The sequence below is a fragment of the Pararge aegeria genome, chromosome 1 (assembly GCF_905163445.1).
Source record: "Pararge aegeria chromosome 1, ilParAegt1.1, whole genome shotgun sequence".
NCBI lineage: Eukaryota > Metazoa > Arthropoda > Insecta > Lepidoptera > Nymphalidae > Pararge > Pararge aegeria.
The window spans coordinates 7,943,148-7,966,713 of NC_053180.1; the positions used below are offsets into that span (position 1 = coordinate 7,943,148).

The following is a 23,566-nucleotide window of genomic DNA, read 5'->3' on the forward strand; positions in this document are numbered from 1 at the left end:
CCAGCAGGTGAGATTGCAGTCGAGGACTAACTTGTAGTAAAATAAAAAAAAAGCTTCAATGATTTCTTTAAAAAAAAGTACAGTACGGGTGTTCAACTAAATGCATGCTTTGAACTTCTCCAACTTCAAAAACCTAGTCTTCTTGCATCTACCAACTTCAATCAGCAGATTAAAGTAAATCCCTCACTTAGTAGTTGCCAATACCCTAAAAGGAAACTACTTTCAAAATTTGAATATCCCCTAACTTTGTAAAAACATAGGATTTACAACCGCTTTCACTCTCATGGAAAAATCCCACACACTAATCAGAGAAATATATACTACCCTTAATCGGTTTGAATCATTTGAATCAGTTAGGAAAAGGTTTTGTTAAAATTGTGGTATAAAAAAGGGTGATACAAAGGGTGTTGTTTTTAAAGTTTTATTAATTCATTAACTACAATAGGGGATGAAAGTAGGTTTAAAGTTACGGGCAATAGCAAGTTTTTAATAAGTCATAAATTCTTATATTATTACAAAAGGGAGCAATAATCCTATACTCATTAAAAGTGGGCCGGCTGGCTTAATTTAATAAGACGAAGGCAGGACGGCCAACTTTTAAAAGTTTGAACTCATAACGTTTAACTGTGATAAATGGCGAGAGTTATACTATGAGTAAAGCGGAATGTCATTGTATTTTCACATTTTTTTTAGTTGCCCAGTCATAATAAAAATAAATACATTATTTAAGGATATATGTATATCAATAAAAACGCACAATTAAAAGAGTACAATTTAGAATCAATCTATCTATTGCTTTTAGAGTTCTGATAATTAACATATGGAAGCTGATATTTTATGTGTAAGGATGTATCAGACATATCAAACAGAAATTTTGTATTTGTTAAGTATTCAAGATGCCATATAAAAAAATCAAAAATCCTTACAAAGACTGTCAAAAATAGGATGAAGCTTCAATTATACGCTGTTAATTTTATCACATTTTCATAGCAATTTCCTAGAAATCGAGTTATTACACGTTATGATAAAACTGCTCGGGTATAAATTGTACTAAATAGACACCTAATCTGCTCATAATAATAACTGGCCTATACTAACCGGATAGTAATATAACAATAATATTTGTAGAATTAGTGTTAAACGATTTTTTTGACTAGAGAGCATTGTGACCGTAAGTTGATGAAAGAATCACTATCATCTCACAATAATGCAAAGAAAAGTTGTATGAAATAAAAACAGCAATGGAACCTAACGGACATAAGCATCGCCACTGCTATTGCAATTCATAGCAATAGCAGTGGCGATACTACCATAGAAGCCGAAAAGCCGGGCTTGCGTTACAATAAATATCTCTATTAAAACATGAGGATATAAAAATCCTCTTGTAGCTAAGTACGGATATTGGCTATGTATACTAACCAGTTTATTTCATTGGAACCGTTTGCTCGTTAACTACAGCTGCATGATCAATTATGTAAACGGTACCCAGTATACGCCCAGTATCTACACTGCACATGACTTATTGCTCACACAACCATGAATATAACTGTTGCTACTCGTTGTGCATTTTATTCGGGAACATATTCTGAGCGTTCGTTGTAAAATTGTTTCTAAATAACGAGAATACTAAAAATTGGTTAACCAAGAAAAATAGTTAATGAAAACAATATTCGACGTTATTGTGAGCGAGAGAAAATAACACAGATACTAATTGTACTTTTCTCCCGACACAAATAGCGTCAAAGGTGTCCTCTTTTTTATGACCGCACTTTATTTGAAGGTGATAAGACCCAGATTTGATCATATGATTCCGGCTTATTATACCTTTAACTTTAGAGAGCACGTTATGTCATCTGTCCTATTAATCTACCATCCACAGTGACTAAATTATGAGTCTGATAAACAAGCGGATATTAAAGAGGGTATCGATACGTGATGAAATCATAACTGAGATCTCCTCCTCCTAGAACAACCAGTCACCGATATATATATATATATAGATATATAGCTCAACGGGTTTGATGTGCTGAATGACGGACGTTGAAATCCCTATGTGCTGGAGAAGCAACTACCTTCTAGGTGTTCAAAGGATTCCAAAAACGCGAAATATAAAATATTTTGGCGATTAATTGCACAAGATCATGATAAACAAGGGACCTACGTCTAGCAATGGATGTCCAATGGTTGAGACAACAAGGATTATGAATCCAACCACAGTGACTATGAATAACTACGCTCCGTAACCACCTCTCCTACGAAAGACGTGTTCAGCGGTAGGATATTAATAAGTCCGATGATGATGATAACTTTTAATAGATTAATAAGAAATTTAATAAACAAGCGTTTTCAGTTCAATCTTAGTTGCTTTATTTTATTTTTTTCAGAAGTGGCATATTAATAAGTCTGATGATGGTAACTAGATGACTAGATTAGTTGAGAATAGTTATTTTTAGTTTTAACTAAACTTTTATGGTTATATAAGAAAGTACGATTTAACATGGTTGAAAAGGTTTTTATGAGCTATAGCTACATGAAATTAATAAGTAACATACTTTTGCCATTCAGCTCTTGGCCTATATAATAAATGTTCACTGCAGTGTAATCGTGTAGCGTGATTAATTATGTAAACGTCCCGCAGTGTCGACGTTCACTTGTTGTTGAAATAATTTGAAATGAATTATTACTATAACATTTGTTGGGATTTTATTAAAGCGCTTACAAACTCTGAATTCATTTATTTAATTCGCTAATGTCCGAATTATCCACTGCGCTGTATTAAAATGATTTGGTACCTTTTTTAGTTTACGACTTTATATCGTACCGTAACGTACGTTTTCCATATGCTTTTAATCTATCTGCAATTTGTTAATAAGTTGTTTAGAAACAGCCTAGTGCCAAAGTTGTTCTTTTTGAACCTAAGAGCTCTTATCGGTCTTTTCCAGCCTTCTCCATCCATGGCCCTGTCTTTCACCTCTTTCCCCACCCCAAACTTTTATTTGTCCCAGAAAAGCCAGTCTCGGTTGTTCTTTTCCCCTCTTTTCCTATAATTTTCCCTCAATTTTATTAACCGATTTTCAAAAAGGTTCTTAATTTAGTTGTATCTTTATTTTTTGTTTGTTAGATCACAACTCTGTCAATTATAAACCGATTTCAAAAATGATTTCAATTACTTTGCTTGCTGCTATATAAAAAAGAACACGATGTATATGATCTATACAAAGTATCTTCCTACATTTGGTATATATCTGTATATTATAAGTATGTATATTATTCATAAAAATATTCATTAGTCGTCTTAGTACACAAGCTACGCTTACTTTGGTGCTAGATGGCAATGTGTGTATTGTCGTAGTATATTTATTTATTTATTTTATTTATTTTACTTGGCACCGATTAAAAATGTTGTAGAATATATTTATTTCTTGCTGCTTTGGTGTGTTACTTTTTCAAATTGTACACCAAAGCAGGTTCTTTTTTTGACAATTTTTTTTATATATATATAATATATTTTTTAGATAAAATTCATTATATCTTAGTAGATGACCACGTTGCTTGGAAGCATCCGGCTCCGCTTTCATCTCTCACAAGATAGAAAAATGAATGTTAAAATATAAAATGTAAATTTTTGATGTTGGAAAAGAGCAACTGCTGAGTTTCTTGCCGGCTTCTTCTCGGTAGAATCTGCCTTCCGAACCGGTGGTAGAGTCACTACACACGGACAGACTTGACGTTTCAAAAGTGCTTGTATTAGGCCTACTTGAAATAAATGAATTTTGAATTTTGAATTTTGAATTTTAACCAACACCAAAGTTGTTATTTGTTTAAAATTTTATGGACATTTTTGGACAATAACTTTGAGTAATAAATCTATTGATTACGGATAGGTTGAATATAGAAAATGGGCAAAAGTGGTTAGTGGTTACAAGGTACTGATTTCAATTCCTGGGTTAGGCATTACTCTCATCGGGAAAAGGGAAATAAAAACGCCACGCTGCTTCAATGCGAGTTGGTGGGCTGCGATATATAATCTTACCAACCTCGACCAAGTTTAACGAGTCCTGCAAATCATAGGTTCAGGAAACGTTGATTTCCTTACTCCTAAAAGCTAAAAGGCTAAAAGAAAAAAATATCGTAGCCTATTTTCTGAAAGTGTAATTTTTGCTCAGTTTGTTATTATTTCCATGTTTGTATAACATTGTTTTGCTATTGGCTCCGGTGTTTTTATTTGATCATCAAATTGTCTAACCATCGGCACAACATAAATGAAACAATGTGCAAGTTAGAATAACACACTACACACACACTTTTGTTTGTGCGTTGCGCGATGTTCGGGCTTTGTTAATTAATAATTCATTTTCGAGGTTCCTAATTTCTTTCTATGACGTCAGTTATGACCTTTAGATGTTAACAACCGTTGCGTCTTTGTTATCAAACTTCAAAGTATAGCATGGTAATAATTAAGTACTTGCTGAGACAATGTAAGCTTAAAACTTCATACCCCTTACTTACTTTAAGAGACATGACGTTATTAGAGCATTACAAAAAATCGAGTGAATTCTACCCGAAGAGGCTGTATGAGCAAATCATTTTGTAAAATCGAAATCAAATTCAAAAATATTCTATTCATGTAGACCTTATTACAGGCACTTATGAAGCGTTCATACATTTACCATGTTACACTAATATTAGTGATGGTGATAACTGCATTCGTTAACTTAAAACTAAAGATAGGAGGGTTCCAAACGCTCTAAGAAGAGCCCACAACAAACTTAGCCAGGTATTTTTTTTGTTATCACCATCTTACTGCCTGGTTAATGTTGAGCTAAGAAGTTAGAGAAATTCATACCCAAATTTTTATCATAATCTTTCTATAACTACCCATCAATTTATGTATATCTAACGTTATATATCTATCGTTATCTATCGATCTATACTTATACATATCGTATGCCAGTAACTTCGCCTGCGTAGAATTGCTGACATCCCTTGAGATTAAGAAATTTCCCCGTCGGGCCTATGCAAGTTTCCGGAAAGCTAGCTAGAGGCAAATCTAAATGCAAATTAAAGTCAAAATATCAAACTTTACTAATAAAACTACTAACATAAAGTACTTTTCTACAAAAAATATCCCTTAACCTTTCGACGGTGAATTTAAACTGAGAAACACACTTCTTAGTTTGTAATCCAAAGAAAAATGGTAATTTTCATGGATACAAATTGAAAATTGATGAATTTTCATACAAACTTCAATTCCCTCAACCCGAAAACTGTGTATCTTATTTTTTAAACATAACTCCAAAAACTATTATACATTACCTCATGTATAAAACTTGTGTTTCTTCTAATAAGCATTGAATAAATAACGAGGTTGAAATATATATACCTAAGCTTAAAGCTTCGGCTCGAAAAAAATATTACTCATTCAAATACCTAACTAAGTTGACCAAGCTCAATAAACAAACAGACACACATTTACATTCAAATATTAGTATAGATATTTTATGTTAGTGATCGCTAAATCCGAATTTTTGCAATGTAATCTGGCTGCTTAGCGATTATAGCTCAGAGTGTAGGACTTCGACTTCACTTACGGAGAGCTGAGTTCGAATCCTAGCACCTCTAAATTTCTAAGTTTAAGGTATGAATTTATTAATATTATTTTTATTTCTATCATTTATTATTTTTTTTTAAATTATTAACAATGCTTAAGAAAGAATAAATTAAAAAACACTATTAAAAATTTATAGAAAAAAAAACTTCCACCCTCCGCTTGCGGGGCTTTTGAATGCCCAAGCAACCGGTGGTCAGGGCTCATAATCCTAATATTAATATTATTATTATTAGGATTATGGCCTTATCCCCCCCTCCTCCTTCTCATTGTGAGAGGAGACCCGTGCCATGTAGTGGGCCGGTAATGGGTTAATTATTTATTTATTTAAGGAATTGGTTTATCCACCCCTTGAATAACCCCAAATCGCGTTTTTGAGGGAACAAATTCGATGGGAATTTGTTTCACAGTTTGAGAAAATTAGACGGTAGTATCTACTATATTAAAATGTTTTAGTAATGTACATGTATTGTTTAGGATTAAGATAAACAGTTAAACAAAATTTAAAAGGTTTCAGTAATCATACTAGAACTCGGTAGGTAACATAGTGTTTGTAATATTTTCATTACTAACAAAGCTTGCCAAGTGCCTAGTAGGAACTGCACTCCGCGTTGACCTCTGTTTGTGAAGTCTGAGAAGAACAATGGCCGCCCGTTTCACAAAGGTCATGTGAACTTAATTGCTTCAGAGGGAACGAACAAAAATTTTTCACATGAACCGAGGGAAGTCAGAAATAAAAAAGTTACTATGTTAAAGCCTTTGAGTGCGCTGGTCTCGCAGAATTTGTAGGTGTTATACAAATTAGTTTTTTTTTTTTTTATCGGAAACACAAATTACACAAAGTTTGTATTTCTTGAATATTCATTTTGTAAGTAGAACCTCTGGATTTTGAATGATTTACCGTTGTTTGCATCCACCATTCAATCTTTTAATTCCTTGTCTTTTTCGTCACCACGACACACACCCGTTCTTGATGCCCGCGCTGACTCGAACCCCCTTTTCCTTTTTGTTTTCAACTACCCACTTTTCATTTCCTTTTAAATTATAAAATAAACGAAGGTGGATTGCTTTTAATCGCACGCAAAATAGAACCTAACAATTTTTATAAACATAATCTTTGTTTACAGTGAGAAAGTCTTACACACTTTGCAAAGCACGAGGATATGGCCTTATGAGTGAAATGTCCTACGTTCGATCATTGGCAGCGGCTATTTGTGAATTTATAATTTCTGACGTTTCTCTGTGTGTCTGAAGCAATATTTCAAAGAAAGCTATTTTTTTATATTCTACCCTGGTGTTTAAAAAGTAGACAAAAGTTTTTATGAAAGACTGTTATTGTTTTAAATAACATTGAAATCTCATCTTACACTCATGGCAGTGCTAATTACCAAAATGATAACGTTTTTCTTATTCCACAACAAGTTAGCCCTTGACTGCAATCTCACCTATCTCAATCTAAGTGATGGTGCAGTCCAAGATATTAACGGGCTAAACTCCTATAGTTTGGCAGTTTTAAATCGGTTTCTACGCGACATTGTACCGGAACTCTAAATGGCTTTGCGGCACGTCTTGGTCGGTAGGGTGGTAACTAGCCACGGCCAAAGCCCCCAGCCGGACCCGACCAGAGAAATTCAGAACCTATAAATTAACAAATAGCTCCTGCCGGGAATCGAACCTGGGACCTCCCACTTCAAAACACAAGGCTCACCGCTGCGCCACGAAGGTCGGGTTCGTTCTTGGATAATCCACGTTGACCTTAAAGCTTAAGTAAAATAATCTATATCGAAAATTCAGTCATCAGATAATTCTGGAACAGCATGACATTAGGTTGCCAAGAACAGATCAGTGTTAGTCATAAAGTTGCCTTTTACGTGGAATTTCGTTATTTAGATTTGTACGAGTACTTTTAGGTGAACTGCAGGCACTTGAATTCAAAGGTATGCATGCACACTCTAATGCCAGCATTTGAAGCAGAGATGACAACGTTTATGCATTGAATCACAACCTATGAATTATTCATGTCTCGCGTCCCTTTCCATTTCCCCCAAATCATATATCCATCTCTTTCACATTCAGAATCCACTTTTACAAGGATAAAACGTTACTCAACGGTACAGTGTCCAACATGTCGAGTTGGAAACGGACGTGATATAACGGCTTCTTGATCATTGGTGGATAAACCCTACCCTACTAATATCATAAATGTCAGTGTAAGTTTGTTTGTTACGCTTTCACGCAAAAACTGCTAAACCGATCCTCGTGAAACTTTGTACACATATTCTTGGAAGTGTTAGAAGTAATATAGAATACTTTTTATCCCGACATTAAGCTCGGTTCCTATGGGAGAGGGGATGAAAGTGTTTGACGATTTTACACCAAAACTCCGACAAATTATAACCGATTTAAATAATTATTTTTGTACTATAGAGGTTATAATATGTGTCTAATTTTGCCCAAACTGTGGTTGGAGATAGAGGACAGAACTCTTTAGCGGATAGAAGCAAACCCCTCATTTAAGGCTTAGCGATACTGAATAAGTACTTATTTTTTTTTTAGATGAACAACTAAATTTATTGCCAAACGCAGACAAAGTCGCGGGCAACAGCTAGTTAACTATAAATTTGTAAATTAAAACCCCCGGCACAAAATCCTTCCGTTTTAATATCATCATTGTCATCACCATCATCAACCTATTACCGGCCCACTACAAGGCAAGGGTCTCTTTCGAAAATGAGAAGGGGTCAAGGCCGTAGTCCACCACGCTGGCCCAGGGCGAATTTGAGGACACCTTTGCTTTGGACACATTATGTAGAACTATAAGGCATCCATGTTTTCCTTTCAACGTTGGCGCAAGTGATGTTTTAACTTCTTAAAACGCACATAACTTAGAAAAGTTAGAGGTGCGTGCTGGGATTTGAACTCGGCCATCCGAAAGTGAAGTCGAGCTCCTAATACTTACTGCGCTATCACCGTTTCAATATAGTGCACATTATCCTACTAGTCAAAACCATTGTCTTTTGATACACATATTGCGGAAGTTGAGAAAAATTACCTAATAGGATTATAAATAAATAAATATACTACGAAAACACACATATCGCCATGTAGCCCCAAAGTAAGCGTAGCTTGTGTTTTGGTTACTAAGATAGCTGTTGAATATTTTTATGAATATAATGCACATAAATTCATACAATGTACAGATAAACACCCAGTCACTGAAAAACAATCATGTTCATCACACAAACATTTTCCAGTTGTGGGAATCAAACCCACGGCCTAGGACGTAGAAATGGTCGCTGCCCACTGCGACAGTCGGTCGTCGAAGCAGGAATGGAAGCAGGGTAACGTCAGTTTAACACAGATTTTAAAATCGCAGTCGTTTCTACCCGCAGCAAAAAACGCCAACCATTAAATTGCGAGGTAGATTACGACATGTGTGCCGAAAAAGCCCGAAAACCCCACTTTTGCGAACACACCGTATTTCTTTGTTTTTTCAGTTTCGACCCGTTTTTTGTGTCGAGGTTTTTAGTAGTAAGTGCTTTTGATAAGCAAATGCATCTATTTTTAGCTTTTTAAACAATAAAGTATTATGATGCGTTCAAGAGTGATTTAAAGGATCTTTCCCAGATTAATTTGCTCGAACGATACATTAAAACGTCTCGAAAACAATCCTTGCTCGAACGATACATTAAAACGTCTCGAAAACAATCCGTACGGTTGGTTACCGCAATGTTCAGCGAGCGGTTGAATCAAGAATACTGGTTATATGTATTTATATAAAATACGAAATCTTCTTACGTTTTAATGCATGTGGGGATTACTGCGTAAGCAAATTTTGTATCATACATAAGTCTTTGTGCATTGAGTGTAACTACACAGTGTCACGCAGGCAGCGACGTTCACGGGTCGCGCGCTTAATATACGTCGCAATTAGTATTTCATTTGATTTCAACTGATCGCACATACATTTGTAGAGAAGAGCATCTACAATGCAAACAACTACAGGTCGAGAGCTCTCTGGCATTTTTTATTTAACCCAGTATTATATATACTGTGACTAAGACCGCTTCCAAAGAGATTTTAAAGATTAGCGTGCACAATCGCATAGAAATAAATAAAAAATGTTTGCTTACGATTTTATTATATGAAGGAGTAGGTTCCGTTTCTAATAACTTATTAGCCCACAAACAGACATACTTGTCGTTTCAAAAGTGCTTACATTAGGCATACTTGAAATAAATGAATTTACAATTTTAATTTAAAATTTGAGCGATTAGACGGTCGAAAAAAGACAAAGCAAACCGACGCAGTGTTTATTAGTAAGGAGAACAAATGTTTAATTTTAGACGTTTAAATACCTTAATTAGTCTAGGTTTTTAAAAAAAAGATGTTTTTTTTTCTAAAATGTATGTAGCCTGCCCAGACCTACATCAACGCAGGTTTGTTTATGTTTAAGCCAAGAGCAGATAGACTCTTATTTATAGCGGTTCAGATTTATGAGCTCTCGGGAGTTAGTGGAAGCAATTTATTGCCGATAATGCGATTAATACCACTGGGAAACAGAAAAGTATATTTCGGTAAGTTTAATTATGGAAAATGTGTTTTCCGAATGGACTATTGTTTTCAAGAGGTTTAGCAGAGAAGAGGTAGCCACGAGTTCCGCGTTTGCATTCTAAGTGTGATTTCTCTTGCAAGCTTTAGCAAGCGGCTAACAGATTAAAAACGACTACTTGTAAAATTTGATAGTAACATACCTCAAAACCACTACTACATTTAAAACAGAATTCTATATAAAAAAAATCAACCGTCTTACTTATATTATAACAAATGACTATTTTGAAAATCTGCGTGAGTGAAATTAGTATTAATATATTATTTTTATAGTAGATAATAATTTTAGGACCAAGCAGATGGTTCACCTGGTGGCCAATGGGGACACATTGCCTATTAACATAAATAAGCATGGAGGTAATAATTCGACTACGATACGAGCTTTGTTACAAAATGATCTGCCACTACTAATAAAAAAATTCGAACATCGTCATAAGATGCCGAATCGTGAGTCAACGTTCCATTTGTAAGGACGTGTCAATGATACACCAGCGTTAGGCATGTACTGACTTTATTCTTATAACTATGCACCTCATACAATATTTATTATTAACCCACCCTCACATCTTTCCCCTTAAAAATAAACTAAAAATTAACAATCACTCTCACCTTGCTCTTTCCAAAATTAATTAAATTGCAAATCAATCAAATAATCATTTCATCACAAAATGCATTTGAGATTAATTAAATCGTAAAGATTTTAAAGACAAATTTACATTACATACAAACTTTTTCAGCAAAATTCTAGTGTAAAAATACAAAATCAATAAACACATTAACCTTATTACATCAATAACCTTATTTTTTATCCATGAATTTAAACTCAATATTGAACTTATATCAAATTTACCACATATATAATAATATTTTTCTTAACTATTATATTATGCACATTTTCGCCGTAAAGCTCCTTATTCCGAGCCAGACTGGTAGTTACGTAAACCCCCATCTATCCGGAGGCCTCACTGTCCTGCCAGAACGAGACACATAATTATTCTCTATCGTACCTGTACGCATATTTTGAGTTTGGTAAGGTTCTACGTTAACATCTTTATTTAAGCCTATATCGTCATACTCAAACCCATAGTGAAGCGTGTCTTGTCTTTCCGGCCTATCTACCGTAATATGTCGCCTGTTACGAACTAATTTTTTGCCTTTTGAATTTGTAACTTCATACGATCTATTATTCAAAACGCGGGTTATTGTACCTGGTATCCATCTTTTAATATTTAAATCATAAATCCTTACTTTTTGTCCTACAATTAATTTTTTTAAGTTTTTAGCATTCCGATCATAATAAAATTTTTGTTCGTCCTGTCTAGTTAATAGTTTATGTCTTATGTTTTCGTGTACTTTTGGCTTTAACAATTTTTTTGATATGGGCAAAATGCTTCTTAACTTCCTACTCTGTAGTAACTCTGCCGGCGAAGGTAACTCTAACGATAATGGTGTATTTAAATATTCCAATATAGCTAAACGGTAATCAGACCCCGTTTCTTTAGTTTTAATCATTATATTTTTTACCGTCTGAATAGTACGTTCTACTTGTCCGTTCGATTGTGGATAGTGAGGCGAGGAAATTACATGTTTGAATCCCCATTCCATGGCAAACTCTTTAAAGAAAGTTGAGTTATATTGGGGCCCTCAATCAGAAATCACCACAGTTGGAATTCCATAATGGCAAAAAATATTTTTTAAACATGTTATTATATGCATAGAATCAGTATACTGTAGTTCCACTATTTCAAAAAATTTACTATAGTAATCTACTATAATTAAATAATTGACACCCTTTAGTTGGAACAGGTCAGTGCCAACTTTAACCCACGGACTATCTGGAATTTCATGAGGCTGCAATTTTTCTTTTTGATTCAATTTCTTATGCGCGAGACAAACATCACAATCATTTATTACATTTACTATGTCATTATTAATGCCTGGCCAAAATATAGTTTCTCTAGCCCTTAACTTAGTTTTTTCCAACCCCATATGACCAATATGTACTCTACTTAACATTTCTTTTCGTAATGATTTGGGTACCACAACCCTTTCATTTTTCCAAATAAGACCATAAGCAAACGACAAATCCTCCTTATATTTCCAATATGGTTTCACTATATCCAACACAGCATTTTTTTCGACCGGCCAACCCTTTTTAATGTACTTTGACAGCTGTTTTAATTCACTATCATTCTCAGTGGATTTTTGTAACGCAGCAAACTGTGCGTTTTCAAAATATTGCGTAAGCGCCGATGCCGCATCCCGCGTGACGGCACACACCTCGTCATAAAGACTGTCTTGACTCGAGTGAACGGTCTCGGCAGGTTCATAAGCGCGCGATAATGCGTCGGCAATATAAAGGTGCTTGCCAGGCTTGTAGACTAACTTAAATGTATAGCGTTGCAAGCGTAACAACATTCTTTGTAAACGCCCAGGAGCATCTGTAATTCGTTTCTTTATTATACTTATGAGTGGCTTATGATCGGTTTCAATAATAACATTCGTTTTCCCATAAATGTACGCATAAAACTTCTCGCATGCAAACACACAAGCAAACAGTTCTTTCTCAATTTGTGCATATCTCTGTTCAGCCTTAGTTAGCGCCTTGGACGCATAACATACCGGTAAATTATTTTGCATCAAGCACGCACCCAAGCCACTCTTACTCGCATCTACTGATATAACTATTGCTTTATTGACATCATAATATTGTAACACAGGGCGACTAGTCAAACAATGCTTAATATCCCGAAAACATTTCTCATGCCTTTCGTTCCAGTGCCAATCAGTTTCTTTTCTTAATAACTCTCGTAATGGAAGTACCTTATCCGATAGATTAGGAATAAAATTACCTATGTAATTAACTAAACCTAAAAATCTTTCCACATCCTTTTTATCATTAGGGATCGGCATTTTTGTAATCGCCGTGATATGACTGTCATCAGGATACAGGCCATTTTTTGTTATCCTGTGTCCTAAATATTTTATTTCTTCCAAACCAAACTTACATTTCTTTTCATTTAATTTTAAATTAATTTTCCTACATCTTTCTAACACTCTTCTTAACCTTTCATCATGTTCTTCTTTATTTCTACCATAAATTAGCAAGTCATCGATATACATGCACACTCCTTCTATGTCATCAAAATTTTCTATCATTTTTTTATGAAAGACTTCTGACGCTGAACAAATTCCATAAGGCATTCGCAAGAACTTGTATCTACCAAAAGGAGTGTTGAATGTGCAGTACAAACTACTCTGTGCATCTAAGGAGATATTCCAAAATCCTGAAGAAGCATCTAGCGTACTAAAATACCTAGCCCCTGATAGTCTCGATAGAATTTCATCCAAAGTCGGCAGTCTAAAATGTTCCCGTTTAATAACCATATTTAGTTCCTTGGGATCTAAGCATATACGCAGATCGCCATTAGGTTTTTTAACCACAGTAATACTGCTAACCCAGTCCGACGGCCCTTCAACCTTAGCAATAATTTTCTTAGTTTGCATTTCCTCTAACTTTTTCCTCACATCCTCCTTTAAAGCAAACGGTAATTTTCTAGGTGCATGCACCACAGGAATAGATCCCTCCTTTAAATGTATTTTATATTGACCCGGTAAGCACCCTATTCCTTGAAACACATCTTTAAAATTCGTTACAATATCCGGTTTGCAATCAACGGTTTGTATCGACATGACACGTCTCACTACGTCTAGTTCTGTGCAAGCATAACGTCCTAATATCGGTACAGACTGAACATCAGCTATCTTAAATTCGAGCATATAATTGTTTACTTTATAAATCACATTTAAATATATCTTCCCTACGACGCATATGCTTGCACCAGAATAACCATTTAATCTCGTGTGTGTTTTTAATAAACAATCCTGTGGTATTTGCAATTTTTTCAGATAATATAACGGTAAAACATTAACATCTGCCCCCGTATCTAATTTAAATTTAATCAACGTGCCACAAATATTTAAGCTAAGATTCCAATCACTGTTATTTAATGAATATATTACCTTATCATCAGAGTCCTCAATATAATTCACCCCACAAACCCGGGCAAAATGATTCATCCTTAAACACCGCGCACACTTTTGGCCATAGGCTGGGCACTCAAACTTTTTATGCACTATTCCACAATAACTACACTGATTATTCGAACCCGCAACCGAACGCCACTGGCTCGCGCCACGGCCTCTGGTCGGCAGGGGGCGCTCGCGCGGCCCAACAGCACGCTGGCAACGCGACTCCGCGCGATCGCCGCGCCCTCCACTCCATCGCTCGAACTTCGCTGCGTCGGGTACCTGGCTTCTTATTTGTCCTCGTGACGATGATATCTTCGACTTTACAAGTGCAACGTGATTTTGCATTTGTTTTACTTGATGAACATTATGCATATCTTCTCTTTCAGGCTTAATCTTCTCCGAATAGGTCCGGGATGCCACGGCAGCACGGCAAATATCCATCGCCTTTTTTAGTGACAGGTCATCCTCTCTTAATAACCGTTCACGAATGGCTGCACTTGAAACGCCACACACCAGCCGATCTTTGATCAGTTCGTCGTGCAAATCACGAAACTCACAATTTTGAGCTAATTTTCCCAACTCAAACACATACTGCTCGATAGTTTCGTTGTCACGTTGATCACGAATAAAAAATCTATGACGTTCAACCGTTACGTTTCTTTTTGTTTTGAATTGTTCATCCAACTTTTTCCATATGTTTTCAACAGTCGTGCATTTCTCTGGCAGTTGATCTAAAATTTCTCGACACTGCTCACCCACCACGTGCAATAAAATGTTCACCTATATTTCCAATGATTTTTTATTTATTTCACACGCTTTACTGTATATTTCATAACTTCTTTTCCACTTGATCCATTTGTCATGAATGTTATTTGCGTCCGATGCATTTTTGTCAAAACAAAACGAAGACGGCGGCGTCAATATACTTTCCATGTTTCCAGAGTTTTCTACTTTAATGTTAATTTCCCGACTGCGCCATGTAAGGACGTGTCAATGATACACCAGCGTTAGGCATGTACTGACTTTATTCTTATAACTATGCACCTCATACAATATTTATTATTAACCCACCCTCACACCATTTATGGATTTAAGTGAATCGATAAAACGTTAAGACTATTTTTCGGCGTGTCGTTATAAAATTAGCACGAACTGTGTATAAGTGATGCGACTGTTCAAAGCGTGGGGCAACCAATCCATACACTGACTGCTTTTGTACTGCGATGCCTGAAGAAAGCGATTTTGGATGGCTACATATAAAGCAATATTCGATATACAGCTCAAAATAGGTACAATGTATTAATTATCATCATTTAGCTTTATTTAAACGTTAACAAATGTAGTAATCACTCACAATAATGGACATATTTACGTATTGTTAGTTGTTACGTATACGTTTGAATTTTTATATATTTTAGATATATATGTCGAGTGTGAAGTTTTCATTATCATGATCCATGTTAACTTCCGTTGTACCGGGGCTATATGTTAACCGAGTATCCAATTAAATTTGAATACATTTCTTACAAAGGAATGTAGTCAAAGCTTTTACCATTGCTTCGTTATAAACGCGATATCGTAAAAAGGTTATTACGAACATTGGCGTGCGTTGTTTTCATAATGAACCTAGTCGCCAATGTTATTTGGAGGATTGCTGAAATTGTTACTATTCAGTTATGCATTGTACATACCTTATTTTATCATTATAGGTACTTTGCATATGTGGTGAAAACGAGGTACGTGGTAAAGCTAAAGGGGTATACTAAATAATTTATATTTGCTGGATTTATCCTCCTTTGAATTACATAACTGCAAAAAACCGCAGAAGTTGATTTCAGAATGTTAGTCCCAAGTCGGGCATTTTTGGCCGATTGTCCTGGATAGAAGGTAAGAACTTTTAATCCAAGATAAAACAGTCATCTATTATTGGGTCAGTAAGTAAATAAAGTAGATTTTTTATACATGCATATTAAAATATTTTAAAAGACTAGAGCTTCAAAAACTTTCGTTTTAATCGGATAACACTGAACTGATTTTGTTATATTAATAAAAATATCAACGAAGTAGATTTTCTAAGCAAAACTGATCCTTCTTGAGTATGGATTATCAAGTTTTAATAAGATAATTGAAACACAAACTATAATCAAACTTTCCTGGGGCAACTTTGTCTACTAGATTGTCCACTTTACTCGCTCTGAGCGCCTAATTTATAAGCTATCTGTAGATACATTTAATTGGATTTGTATTTATTAATAACGCCAAGATTTATAGTGCTTACTTGTATACTAGGTTTGAGTGATTTTGTCTTGCATAATTTTGAATACCGCGTAACCAATTATCCATATAATTCATATTATAATTGCGAAAGTCTGTCGGTTTGTTTATTAGTTAACTGCACAGCTCAGTCTGATCTAATCTTGTCCGGAAATCATTCACATCGGATTTAATATTAATTACCTTTGTTATTATTACCTATACGGCTTAACCGATCTTAACAAAATTTTGCATAAATATCGCGTAGCTTACTTTCTGCGTGGAGACTATATCCCCTGTTGTTTGTATGTTTGATTGTTACATTCTATGACCTACCGTGTCGCATCGCCTACCCGTTGCTCAACTTTTTAGTCTTAACGTGATGTTAACAAATGCAAAAAATATTTTTCAAATGCAATTGGTAGTTCTAGCAAATGAACCAGATTTTTTATAATTCCAGAAACTAGTATTTAACCATTCTAGTCCTTAACCTAAATAATAATTTTCCTTTCATTCAGTTTAATATAACTTTAATTCCCTATTATTCCTAAGGAGTAAAATTTAAAAAAGATGTTATACGAGTATAGCATTATATAGCCTTCCTCAAGGATTTGTTGCATTGGGCTACCAAATGCAACAAAAATATTGAATTGAAGAAAAAACAAACAAATGATGATGATGGATACATAAATATATAATAAATAAGAAGCTATTGAAGACGATACCTAAACATACTGAAAATCCTTTGTAGCTCGATGAATTTTAAATAAGCATTAATTTTAAATGATAGATTTTGTTTCAAAGTCAACCTACCAAAGAACCACTAAAACTTTAGAATGAAACTAAAATATTGAAATGAAGTCTATTCTACTTGAAACTACTGCAAAGCCTCAGACGGTAGTTGAATTAGTTTGTCGAAGTGAACTATACATTTTGCTCCTTTACTTGACTCACAATTTCTGCTCTGTTAAGCTTAGCTTAGCTCAGCTTACGTAAGCGGGAGAAAAAATAATCTGAGCATTAAACTGAAATCCGTTTTGCACCACTGCTTCAAAAGTAATTGACGGAGGGAAGCGGAGACTCTAAGCTTCCTTGGGTGAATTTGCACGTTTACATTACATCTGTGTACATCGGTGTTCATGTGATAAGAATGTTACATGACCGGATTCGTCGAGTTGACCGAAGTCGAGAACGTACCAAACGCTACATAAAATTGAAACGCTACATAGCCGTTCTGTCCACTTTTTTACAATTTTTAATTGCTTGAATAAAATTATACATGCCAAAAGAAATAACCAAGGAAATCCATAGTACAAATATACGTGGGAGGTAACTTTTTTTAGTTTTAGCTTAGTTGACAAAATGTTACTAAATAAGGTAGGGTAGGTAGATTTCTGATAGTAAAGAACTTCACCTGCAGTCTGTTCTCCTCTCCTCTTTCTAATTCTAAGGTTGCCAAAAATCCTCGCCTTTTGTATTCTACTATTTTAATGATTCGGTTGTGTACAAATAAAGAATAGTATTAATAATAATAATAAAAGCTTCATAGATTTCATAAAAGTATGTTATGGTTTTAGAAACACAGATTCGAATACTTCATAACTAAAATAAATACCTACTTAAAATTCTCATTACGAAAATTCATGATCATCAATTTCAGTTTATTACACTACTACAACGGGTAGTATATGTTAGTTATTTCAACGTCATATTCGATGTTGTACATTAAAAAGGAGGGAAGCGATGAAAGTCACTGTTTTAACTAAAAGACTATTAAAGACCTATTTTGTTAAGGGGGTCACATGTTACGTCTAAACAATTATATTTGATAACTTAAACGTATTACTTTAGTCCTATTATATTTGTGCATCAGTATCAAATATAAAAGCTACTTTCAATATAAAGTTACACTGACCTCGATTCTTTGTAAGAGTTATGGAAATAAATGAAAATAGTTTTAATATACGTCAAGTTATACTTCACTTTTATTTTCCCGCTGTGGTTTAATTGCATTTCGCTTCGAATTTATAGCGACTCGAGACCTGAGAAGCAGCAACAGGGAGGAGGTCGTTTCGCACGCCGCATTTCCTGTAGACTCTACATAGAGGAAGCAATTACGGTGCACACGAGCCCAGCTGCTTTAAGCACACATTTCTTTATGATTCCTCCTCTCCTAGTAACCTATATTTTTAGAAAGCCTTTAACTAGCTACCTTTACTTTGAACTAACCCCTCTAATACACAGAGAGCAGTGAATGTATTTTTATTAGGGTTCCAAAGGAAAACAAAATCCAGGTTTCTCAGAGACGGCATGAAGTATCAAATTTTTAACCGAATAGTTAAATAAATTACTGTGAAAATTTCAAGTCTCTAGAAAACCACAATAAAATGGTATGTCTGTTCATTAGAAAACTTATTTTTTCTAAACAGTTTCTCTTACCGATTTCGGCCTCGGTGTTCAATCTCCAGAGAGATTTTACCAACTACGCGGCAGATATAGTGCACAAGTGTGTGCGAAACCACAGGTGTCTCTATTCCCTCACTCTTATAATCCGATGGGATTGCAGATCCAGTCGATCAGGCGCAAGACCGACACCTTAACGTGCCCTGTGAGGTCAAGAATTTCTTAATAGTAAAACCCAATACAATTCATTGGGGCGACCTGTAATTCGAACCCGACCTGGGTTCGAATTACATTGATCTGCAGCCGGACATAGTCAACACTAGACCAATTAGATGGTTTTTTCTAAACATCCGGGTATTGTATGCGATTGTTCATATGCGCACACCCACAGAAAAATTCCTAATGACAATGAAAAAGCTAGGTCTTCAGATATAACAGTGATTATGGGATCTAATTCTTCTTGTTTTACTCACTTTTTACATTAAGCCTTCAAATCCATTCCATTCATCAGCAACATACTAAAAATTAGGCGTACAGACGACGTCAAACGAGTTACAGTAGACCGCTGGACGCAAGCTTTGTCCCTATATACCTCTTGTATATAGGGACAAAAGTTCTTCGATTTCTTATAATGGAAGTCAATTTTTTTAATGATGATCATACTTAAATTATTTTAGTGACTGTACCAAGTTAGTATATCGAAATGATTCAATAAAAATATAATAATATTACTTTATAATTCGGAATATATAATATTATATTCGCGTGTTTGAATATATGGGCAAAGCAACAAACAAATTAATACAAGTGCTCCAATTTATTTTAAACTTGCGACAACATAGTTTCTTTTTATCTTTTATTTAGATTGTAATCGTATATTTTGGTATCATAGTGTGATTTTGTGTTTGTTATTTAAACAGTTTTGCCTGCCTATTATTAAGGCGTAACATAAATAATTTAATATAATATTCCAAATGCCACGATATAACATTATAAAATAAGCTTATTGTCAACAAAAACTAGCCCATTATTATATAGTAATTTTTACCGGTTTGGAGTTTATTAAAAATGCCTTGTTTATTTATTTAATTTCAATTTACTTATAACAAAGCGGTGATTTTGGCGATGGAAGCTCTGATGCTATAGAGCAACATAAGATTCGTATATTTAATTTTTTAATGTAGATTTTTGGAGATGGAAGCTGCTATGGTGTTATACTTATTACGTCACTGTTTTGTAAGACAGAGATAACAAATCTGTCTGTTTGTTCAAAATAGTTATTACTTCATTATCCAATTTTAATTTCGTTATAACGGCGTTTTTTTTTAGCCTGACCTACAATAATTCAGAACAACATTACCCTCCTTCTTATACTGTAGGGTATAAAAGGATTTTGTCTACTTATTCCCTAAAGTGTATGTCAAATTGTCATTAATATCAAAATCCTTAGTATATTTCTGATATTCAATAAAACAATATCACAATTTTTTTCCAGACTGACCGTCCTGAGTCCAGACAAGGGTATTTTCAATAAAAGTATGCATTCCAATATATTGCTCAATCTACAACACTACCTGACTTTCATAATATAGCTAACAGTTTCCTAAATAGTCTAACAGGTTAACTATTATTGTCTATCATCCGACACCAATAGTTTAAACGTGGAATTTATTTAACGTGGAAAATAGCGTTCTATATTTCAACATTCAGGTCATGATTTACAGACAGGTCAAACAGGATAAGTCAACACAATAATTGAATATAACAACAATCAACAACACAAAAACAAAATGTTAGGTATACTACATTATATACCCCGTACTCACCTGTTAGCCAAAAAGCCTCAATATCAACTCTGCCGTAGTTAAAACTACACTTACACTGTACTTAAATAGTTAACGGAACATTAATGGTATTTAACTGAAAATACATCAAACCGAAATAAATTGTGTTTTTAATTGATGTTCGATTATTATTTTTATTTATATCGATATAAATTCGATTTTTAACCGTTTATTTAGATTGCTCGATTCACCCGACCAACTCGAGCTCCGGCGGCCGGCCGACTGAAGCAACTAGGTCTCATTTTCCCGGCGCTTTCCGTAGTGTTACCAGGGGTTGCGGAAGCTCCCAATATTTCGTATGAATTTTTACAGTAGTTCGTATAATATTGCGCATGTTTTTTTGAATTTGAATGCTTATACAAATTTGATTATAATTGCATTACAAACTGGAACTATTTTATGTAATTTATTAAAAATATATATGACTAGCAGTTTCTCGCGACTTGATCTGCGTTTGTTCTAGCCAAATCTTATCAAAATCTGTTAAGCACGAGTAGTTTAGGCGTTAGAAAGAGACGTAAAACAGAGTTCCATTGGAATTCATAAGATTTGTATATATTCGTAAAATTATAATTGCCGCCCGTTATAGTGATTATCAGTATTAACTTTTTGCAATTGTATTATTCTTTCGAATTCTAACCCGTAAGTCTACTGACTTACGGGTCTTACGAATTTTATTAAGTATAGCATTTTATACTAACTGGCAAGAAATAAACTTTAAACGTTTAGAAGGATTTATGTGCATTATCAGGAATATATATTTTATTTCATATTTTCTAATATAATGGACGTAATAATAAAAAGCATATGTGTATTGCATGGATAAAAAAACTCCCTGAAATGTTGTAATTTTCCTCATTGCAGCCTCGTGACCCCGAATCCTTTGTGCGGTCCACAAACTGTGAACATACCTTCACAGTTCACAGCTTCCAGCAATCTCTGTCCTTTCCGCACTTACTGATGGCTAAATACACCCATCTCGTTCTGTCTTTTAAACTTATCACAAATTAATGAACTTACCATACGTAGGTAACTATTGATGCGTCGCGTCGTTAACAACTTACAAGTGTATTGGTGTTGAATTTTGAAGATATATCACAAGAGTTTAAAAAATAATAATAACAAGTATTTCATTGTTGTAAATTTACATAATTAATAAACAGCTAGCTAGCTTAGTAATTAGGACTTCAACCTCTCTCTCAAGGGGACAGAGTTCTATCTTGGGCATGAACCTATTAACTTTTCAAAGCTCAATTAAATAGGTTCACTTGTTTTAAAGGTGCGGATAAACATCGTGACGAAAAAAAAATGTTCCTAAAATCGGCCTAAAACCATTCACATACTGAGAAGTCCGTGCCCTGTAGTGGGCAAATAATGGGATGATGATGATGATAAAATTGATGACCATGTCGTAGGACTACCTATTAAAGCAAAAACCAGACCAGTTTTAGTTGATATACAAACATAGCACAGTATCAAGCGAATGCCCGTTTGATTGAAAACTTTACAAAACGTTGGTGTAGCGCTGTTGTTGGCCGGATAACGTCAATCATACCTGTAGCCTTAGTACAAGATTTGCTAGCTCGTAATCGAAAGTATGGAAATACTTGAAAGTCGCATGCCAATGGATCTTATTTGAATGACTGTAAAGCTTAAATTTGCCTACAATTCTTTAGCTCGAACGTTTGTAAAACGAAGATCAGAAGTACTGGATTTGCGACTCTAAAACAAGTGGCATTAGATCTATTTTACTATGAGTTTGATATTCGAAACGACTTCTCGATTGCGAGTTTGTAGTTTCGTTATCACTATATATCCACCACGAGAATATAAACGGTGTTAAAATAGTGTTTTTTAGTTTGACAAGTGTTCTTTATTAGGATTAAACCAATCACTTACAAGATATTCTTAGAAAACGTCGGGAAACCAACCTTCATCTTAAAGCTTTCAGGCCGTGGATCACGGAGAGTTCTGAAATGTTTATGTGCATTTTTAAATTATATATTTCATGTTTCCTTGAAGTGTAGGTAAAATATATATAAAATTAAGCTATTTTAATTACACAATTTGCATGTTTTTAATTATTAGCATAAAGTAAGTTTGTCGTATACCATTCTAAAAGAGTCGTAACATGTTACGGTTGAGTAAACTTTAGTGCAGCAATGATCTTCGGATACCATACAATGTCAACACCCAAGTTATCATCCGTTGTAACAGATGTTAAGTTGGGTGTTACCAAATACCCCAAAGTATTAAACTATCCAAACCCCCTGAAAGACTGTGCAGTAATATTATAACTGTACAGCCAGTGGCGTGCATAGATGATAGACGGTAGGTATACTATGCATAGGGTATGCAGATGATATGAAATGAAGAAAATCTCTAGTACAAACTATAAAAAACTTTAGGATAGGCATTGTAAGAGTTATAAAAAGCCTACTTCTAAGTATTTATAACTTGTACTGGAGACTTTCTTCATTTTATATCATCTACGTACCCTGTTTATGCTGTACACAGTGGCGTGTATACCCTCTATGCACGCTACTGTGTACAGCATAAACATTATATTAGTGGACGTGAAAAGCTACTTTAAGGTTCTAATAACAGTTATAGCTGTTTCCGTAAAGAGTAATCTCTTAATTAATATAATTATTATATTTATTAACCCATCATATGATTTCATATAACGCATTTTTATATTTGTATATTTGACATTTGTATGTAGGTCATACTGACATTAATTAGTCCTGTGAACTTTAATCTGCAATGCGGAGAAATACGACGGTTTTTAACTGAAAATATAGCATTCAAAAAT

The 23,566-nt window shown here is 34.5% G+C and overlaps 1 protein-coding gene across 1 annotated transcript in view; it reads right to left on the reverse strand.

Moving 5' to 3' along the window:
* The window catches only part of LOC120627175 (inactive dipeptidyl peptidase 10), a 167,899-nt gene extending 146,942 nt beyond the window's left edge, over nt 1-20,957 (reverse strand). The window contains exon 1 of the mRNA XM_039895043.1: nt 20,734-20,957. The gene's annotated coding sequence lies outside the window, so the exon portion shown is untranslated. The remainder of the gene's footprint in view (nt 1-20,733) is intronic.
* Between the last annotated feature and the right edge of the window lie 2,609 nt (nt 20,958-23,566).